This window comes from Oncorhynchus clarkii, chromosome 16 (assembly GCF_045791955.1).
Source record: "Oncorhynchus clarkii lewisi isolate Uvic-CL-2024 chromosome 16, UVic_Ocla_1.0, whole genome shotgun sequence".
NCBI classification, from domain to species: Eukaryota; Metazoa; Chordata; class Actinopteri; order Salmoniformes; family Salmonidae; genus Oncorhynchus; species Oncorhynchus clarkii.
In genome coordinates this window covers 11,469,878-11,477,377 of record NC_092162.1, presented here as the reverse complement: position 1 = coordinate 11,477,377, position 7,500 = coordinate 11,469,878, and the positions used below count along the sequence as shown (strand labels likewise).

General features: G+C 48.6%; 1 pseudogene; it reads left to right on the top strand.

Annotated features, from left to right (window-relative positions):
- Positions 1–7,500, top strand: part of LOC139367844 (protein kinase C epsilon type-like) — a 16,619-nt pseudogene that overhangs the window by 5,797 nt on the left and 3,322 nt on the right.

Sequence of the window (7,500 nt, the reverse complement as noted above, 5' to 3'; positions counted from 1 at the left end):
TAATGGGAACCTCCCCAGGAGAGGAGAGACAGGTTAAGAAAGTGAGAGGTAGACTTGGCGATGTTAGGGGCTGCAACCTTAAAGAAGAAAGGATCTAAACCAAGGAGCTCCTTTAGCACCTCAGACTCAGTGACCGCCTGCAGGGAGACATTTTGTAGCAGGGCAGGGGAAAAAGAGTGAGGAACATCGGGGCTAGTCGCATTAGAAGGGCTGGTAGATGAGGAAATGTCAGACAGGCAATGAGGCATGGCTGAGACAAATAGGAATCCTGACTTAATGAAGTGGTGATTAAAGAGCTCAGCCATGTGCTTCTTGTCAGTAATAACCACATCATCAACATTAAGGGAGATGTGCAAGGCGAGTACAGCGACTGCCATTAGAAGGCATCATGTTAATGTTACTACTTAGCTTCGGCTGTTGGAGGTTCTGACGAATCGTGTCCAGATAAAGCGTCCGGAGTGAAAAAGTTGAGGAAAAAAATATATATATATAAACGGTAATTAAAAAGTAAAAACCGTAAATTTGTCAGGTAGCAAAACAGGTTGGCAACAAAATGCACAGCAACTCGAAAACAAGTCTGCAAGTTGTGAATAAGCTTCTAGTGTTAACGTGCAGAAAAATCAGTGGAGCAGAAATCAGAGCACAAGTCAGGATTGGGGCTAGCTGCAGTAGTTGGGCCAGGGTGTACATGCACATTTCCAGATATCATCAACAGTAATACAATCACGGCACGGCAGAGGAGAGGGAATGCTCTGCAGTGTAGATTTTTTATGACATTTGAATGTGCATCAGATGGTAACTAGGTCATATTGTACAGCAATTTCATCAGGTAACATGAATACATAGCTGGCAACTAGGTGGTTAGGATTGGAGGCCAAGAGTGTGTAACCAATAGAGTCAGAGTCGCGAGAGTGGGAACAAACATTTTCTGTCCCATGGTCGGTTAAACAAGCATGTTCATTGTCAACAAAGAACGCAGGGGTTGTGTGGTAAATGGCATAAATCACAAGGGAAAAAAATGTGCGACTTGGGGCTAGCTGTTGTAAGTTCAAAGAGTCACTCGTCCCAACAAGACCTACTTGAGAGAGTAGTTCTCTGAGTCCAGTAGGCTATAAAAGTCTGAGATAAAATAAATAAATAGTAAGCTTATACTAATAATTCAAGCGTTTCTGGGTAAGCTCACATAATAAGCTTCACAAGTGAATTAGCCTATATAAAATTAATGTAAGTAAAGTGTGTGTGTGTATGTGCGTGTGTTCTGGAGGCAAGCGAAAGTTCGGCAAAGAAGGGGGAGTGTGGCGGGGGTACCTCTACCAGACGGGAAGTCAGGGAACAGATCGCCAGGTGGGATCCAAGCAGCAGTGCAGCAGGCAATGGGAATAGGTGTCACACCGCTTGGAAGCTTTTTTCGAGAGGAGGCGTTCAACCATACCCGGCAGGTGCATGGTAGAGCAGATAAAAAGGTCCGGAGTGAAAAGCTTGTTGAAAAACTGTGGTAAAGTTGGCTTGAGTTTCGATATTCGCCAAACATTCGGTCCGTCAAACATCAAAAGCTCAGATTTCCCAGTGGTTAAGGGCGCTGTACTGCTGCCCCAGCTGTGCCACCAGAGACTCTGGGTTCGCGCCCAGGCTCTGTCGTAACCGGCCGCGACCGGGAGGTCCGTGGGGCGACGCACAATTGGCCTAGCGTCATCCGGGTTAGGGAGGGTTTGGCCGGTAGGGATATCCTTGTCTCATCGCGCAGCAGCGACTCCTGTGGCGGGCCGGGCGCAGTGCGGGCTAACCAAGGTTGCCAGGTGCACAGTGTTTCCTCCGACACATTGGTGCGGCTGGCTTCCTGGTTGGATGCGCGCTGTGTTAAGAAGCAGTGCGGCTTGGTTGGGTTGTGTATCGCAGGACGCATGACTTTCAACCTTCGTCTCTCCCGAGCCTGTACGGGAGTTGTAGCGATGAGACAAGATAGTAGCTACTAAAAACAATTGGATACCACGAAATTGGATACCACTAAAAAAATTTATTAAAAAAAAGCTCAGATTTCCCTGCTTTAGAGTCCAATGGCTACAAAACTAAACATCCAGAGGACCTATCATCCTTTCACTCCCTCCTCTTTACCTTCTCTACCTCTGTATCTGCTGGGAAAACCACTTTCTATCCCTCTAAATTTAAAGCTTCTGCCTCTAACCCTAGGAAACTCTTTTCCACCTTCTCCTCCCTCCCCTACCCCTCCCTCCTCCCTCTCTGCGAATGGAAAGGTGAACTATATTTAATAGTAATTAGTAATTTATAGTAATTTAGCAGACACTCTTATCCAGAGCAAATATGGTTAAGTGCCTTGAGACCTTCCTGTTACTGGCCCAACGTTCCTAACCACTAGGCTGCCCGACAACCTGCCAGCTCGACCCCATCCCTTCCTCATCCAGACCATCTCTGGAGACCTCCCATTCTTCACTTCCCTCATCAACTCATCTCTGGCCAATGGCTGCGTCCCTTCTGACTTCAAAATGGCCAGAGTTGCTCCCCTCCTTATGAAACCAGCACTCGACCCCCCTGATGTCAAAAACTACAGACCGGTATCCCTTCTTTATTTTCTTTCCAAAACACTTGAGCGTGATGTCTCTGACCAATTCTCTCGCTATCACCCTCAAATCGATCTTCTTGACCCTAATCAGTCAGGCTTCAAGGCAGGTCACTCAACTGAGACTGCTTTCCTCTGTGTCACAAAGGCTCTCTTTGCTGCCAAAGTTGACTCTCTCTCCTCTGTTCTCATCCTACTAGATCTATCTGCAGCATTCGACACTGTGAACCATCAGATCCTCCTCTCCACCCTCTCAGGTCTGGGTGTCTCAGGTTCTGCCCACTCATGGATTGCATCCTACCTGGCAGGCCGCTCCTACCAGGTGACATGGAGAGGATCTGTGTCTGCACCAAGAACTCTCACTACTGGTGTCCCACAGGGCTCGGTTCTAGGTCCTCTCCTCTTCTCTCTATACATCAAGTCACTTAGCACTGTCATATCCTCACATGATCTCACCTATCACTGCTATGCGGATTACACTCAACTACTTTCTCCTTCCACTCCTTCTGACATTCAAGTGTTGACACGCATCTCTGTGTTGCCTGGACGATATCTCAGCTTGGGTGTCGGTCCACCACCTTAAGATCAACCTGGACAAGACGGAGCTGCTCTTCCTCCCGGGGAAGGCCTGCCCCCTCCAACACCTTTCCATCCCGGTTGACATCTCCATGGTGTCCCCCTCCCAGAGTGCAAAGAACATTGGTGTCACCCTGTCATTCTCTGCAAACATCAAAGCATTGACAAGCTCCTGAAGGTTCATGCTTTACAACATCCGTAGAGTATGACCCTACCTCACACAGGAAGCAGTGCAGGTCCTAATCTAGGCACTTGTCATCTCCCTTCTGGACTACTGCCACCCTGCTGTTGGCTGGGCTCTCTACTTGTGCCATCAAACTCCTGCAACTTATCCAGAATACTGCAGCCTGCCTGGTGTTCAACCTTCCCAAGTTCTCCCATATCACCCCGCTCCTCAGCACACTCCACTGGCTTCCAGTCAAAGTTTGCATCCACTATAAGACCATGGTACTTGTCTACAGAGCAGCAAGAGGAACTTCCCCTACCTACCTTCAAGCTATGCTTAAACCCTACACCCCAACCCAAGTACTCCGTTCTGCCAACTCTGGTATCTTGGCCCTCCCACCCCCGCTCCTGCTCAGCCCAGTCAAAGCTCTTTTCGTTCCTGACAGCCCAATGTGTGTGTGACAGATGGATGATGTGTTATGTAAAACACACTGATCTCAGTAATGGCCTATTTATATGCCGCACTTTCTCGCTTTATCTCTCAAACACACACACACACACACACACACACACACACACACACACACACACACACACACACACACACACACACACACACACACACACACACACACACACACACACACACACACACACACACACACACACACACACACACACACTGTAACCACCTCTGCATCACAACCTCTGCATCACAACCTAGACAGACAGAAAAAGTGAGAGAGTAGGAGGGGATTGGAGGTGGTTCTCTTGTCTCATAAGGTTAATTCTGTCCTAGGGAAAGGGAGAGATGGAGGGAGAGAGAGAAGTAAAACGATGGGTTGGAGGATATATAAATATATATTTTTATATCTTCAAATTTTGTTCTTTGGTTTAGTGCCCATACAGAAAGACATAACGTGAGGTAGAGGAGGAGGGAGAAAGATGAGGAGTGAGAAAGATACTGTACTTTTAGGAATGGTCTCATGATCTCTTGTGCCCAATCCCGTCAGACTCTAGCCTGTACCCCAAACACCCTACCACCGACCCCTCTTTAATGCTCTTTGTCTGTCTGTTAGCCTCAGCTGCCAATGAGAATGAGGAACGTGTGTTCAGAGAGCGGATTGGTCCTCGGCGGCGGCAGGGGGCCGTCCGGAGGCGTGTCCACCAGGTTAACGGACACAAGTTCATGGCCACGTATCTACGGCAACCTACCTACTGCTCACACTCACACTGCCGAGACTTCATCTGGTGAAAAACACACACACACATCAGTCTCAGCCGTCTATCCGCTGTCTCATCATAGGGCTCCCTCTGCTGGCGAGACCCAGATAAAGTGGCTCAGAAATCCGCTCCAATAATTATCGTAGCATATCCCTGTTTTCTATACAAAATAATGACTTTCTCTCTTCCTCTTTTCCTCTTTCTCTCTCTTTTGATTTTATAGGGGAGTGCTGGGAATGCAGGGTTATCAATGCCAGAGTGAGAACAAGTTGTCTCTTTTTCTGTCTGGGTTCTCGAATGATTATGAGAGTTCTAGAGTGATACCTGAACATTCTAGAATGAATTGAGACATTATTGAGATGCACATTGTCTGTCTGTTGTATTATTATCATGTGTTGTTCAGTGTGAAAGTGTGTAATTGTGTGTGTGTTTATTGCAGTGTGCACGTGCGTGGTCCACAAGCGCTGCCATGAGCACATCATCACCAAGTGTGCCGGGATGAAGAAGCAGGAGGATACACCAGAGGAGGTATTGCGGACTGTTTATGGTGGCCATGTTGACCAATGAGTTACCGCAATGTGTTTTGGTTTGGAATCCAGATGGTCATGAGTCGTCGTAATCTTCGCTCTCTCGCCACCACTACTCTTTCCTCCCCTATCCTATCACCCTATTCTGATGCTGCCTCTCCTCTCCTCCCCTATCTTATCCTATCACCCTCCTCCCTCCTGACTCCTGATTCTACTCTCTCCTCCCCTATCCTATCACCCTCCTCCCTCCTGACTCCTGATTCTACCTCTCCTCCCCTATCCTATCACCCTCCTCCCTCATGACTCCTGATTCTACCTCTCCTCCCCTATCCTATCACCCTATCCTGATGCTGCCTCTCCTCTCCTCCCCTATCTTATCCTATCACCCTTCTCCCCCTGACTCCTGACGCTGCCTCTCCTCCCCTATCCTATCACCCTTCTCCCCCTGACTCCTGACGCTGCCTCTCCTCCCCTATCCTATCACCCTTCTCCCCCTGACTCCTGACGCTGCCTCTCCTCCCCTATCCTATCACCCTCCTCCCCCTGACTCCTGACGCTGCCTCTCCTCCCCTATCCTATCACCCTTCTCCCCCTGACTCCTGACGCTGCCTCTCCTCCCCTATCCTATCACCCTTCTCCCCCTGACTCCTGACGCTGCCTCTCCTCCCCTATCCTATCACCCTCCTCCCTCCTGACTCCTAATGCTGCCTCTCCTCCCCTATCCTATCACCCTTCTCCCTCCTGACTCCTGACGCTGCCTCTCCTCCCCTATCCTATCACCCTTCTCCCTCCTGACTCCTAATGCTGCCTCTCCTCCCCTATCCTATCACCATCCTGCTCCTTGGCTGAGTAACTCATTGCAAGCTTACAGAATGGGGCTGCGAGCAGCTGCCAAACTCTCTCGATTATTTATTTATTTATTTTACCTTAATTTAACTAGGCAAGTCAGTTAAGAACAAATTCTTATTTTCAATGACGGCCTGGGAACAGTGGGTTAACTGCCTGTTCAGGGGCAGAACGACAGATTTGTACCTTGTCAGCTCGGGGTTTGAACTTGCAATGCAAGGGTGTGTGTGTGTGTGTGTGTGTGTGTGTGTGTGTGTGTGCGTGTATGTGTGTATGTGTGTATGTGTGTATGTGTGTGTGTGTGTGTGTGTGTGTATTCACTTTGGTAATGAAGGTGGTTATGTTTTCATAGGTCAGATAAGACAGATTCACTGATTTGTGTATGTGTAGCTTCTTTCAACACACTGTGTGTGTGTGTGTTTAGTGTGTAAGATGAATGTACACAAAAGGTGTGAGGCCAACGTAGCTCCCAACTGCGGGGTGGACGCCAAAGGCATCGCCAAAGTCCTGGCTGAAATGGGAGTCACTCCTGAAAAGATTTCCACTAGTGCACAGTGCAGGAAAAAGGTTCACCCACACACAAGCAAGCTTTTCTGTCCTCGTGGGTATCTAACATTTACAACCATTCAATATCCTATTTTCCCTAAAACCTAACCTTAACGCCAAATCCTAACCCCAATTCTAACCCTTACCTACACCTAACCCTATGCTTAAAAAAGCCTTTGTCCCCATGAGGGGGAACTTTCCCTGTTTTACTCCCCTTGTGGGGATATTTGGGGATTTCAGGTCCCCACAAGGATAGAAGAACAAGTACACACAAACACACACACACACACACACACACACACACAGAAGATGGCGAGGATGACAGTGATGATGGAGCTTTTCTTTCCTCTCTCTAGTTACCACCAGGGATAGACTCCCAGTCCCCTTCTCAGATGAGCTTCCCCCCACCTCCCCATCACAGCACGGTAACACACAAACACACACACATGGTCACAAACACACTCGAAGTCACACAGCTGTCTGACTTTCTTCATGTGTGTCTGTGCAGAGCAGGATGAGTTGGAACGGCTACAACGTGCGATGTCGTTAGAGATGTGAGGCTCTTCCTCCTCCTCCGGTTCCTCCTCTACCTCGCGGGACAACGGAGCAGCGAAGAGGACTCTCAAAGACTACAGCTTCATCAAGGTCTTGGGGAAAGGAAGCTTTGGAAAGGTAAGGAGAAGGAGGGAGGAGGGAAAGAGGAGGAAGGGAAAGAGCTGATGGTCGTGAGGAGGTGTAAAGTATCTCTCTCTTCCTCTCTCTTCCTCTCTCTGCCTCCCTCCCTCCTTCAGGTGATGTTAGCAGAGCTGAAAGGCAGTGAGGAGGTGTAAAGTATCTCTCTCTTCCTCTCTCTTCCTCTCTCTGCCTCCCTCCCTCCTTCAGGTGATGTTAGCAGAGCTGAAAGGCAGTGAGGAGGTGTAAAGTATCTCTCTCTTCCTCTCTCTTTCTAACTCTGCCTCCCTCCCTCCTTCAGGTGATGTTAGCAGAGCTGAAAGGCAGTGAGGAGGTGTTTGCAGTGAAGGTGTTGAAGAAGGATGTGAT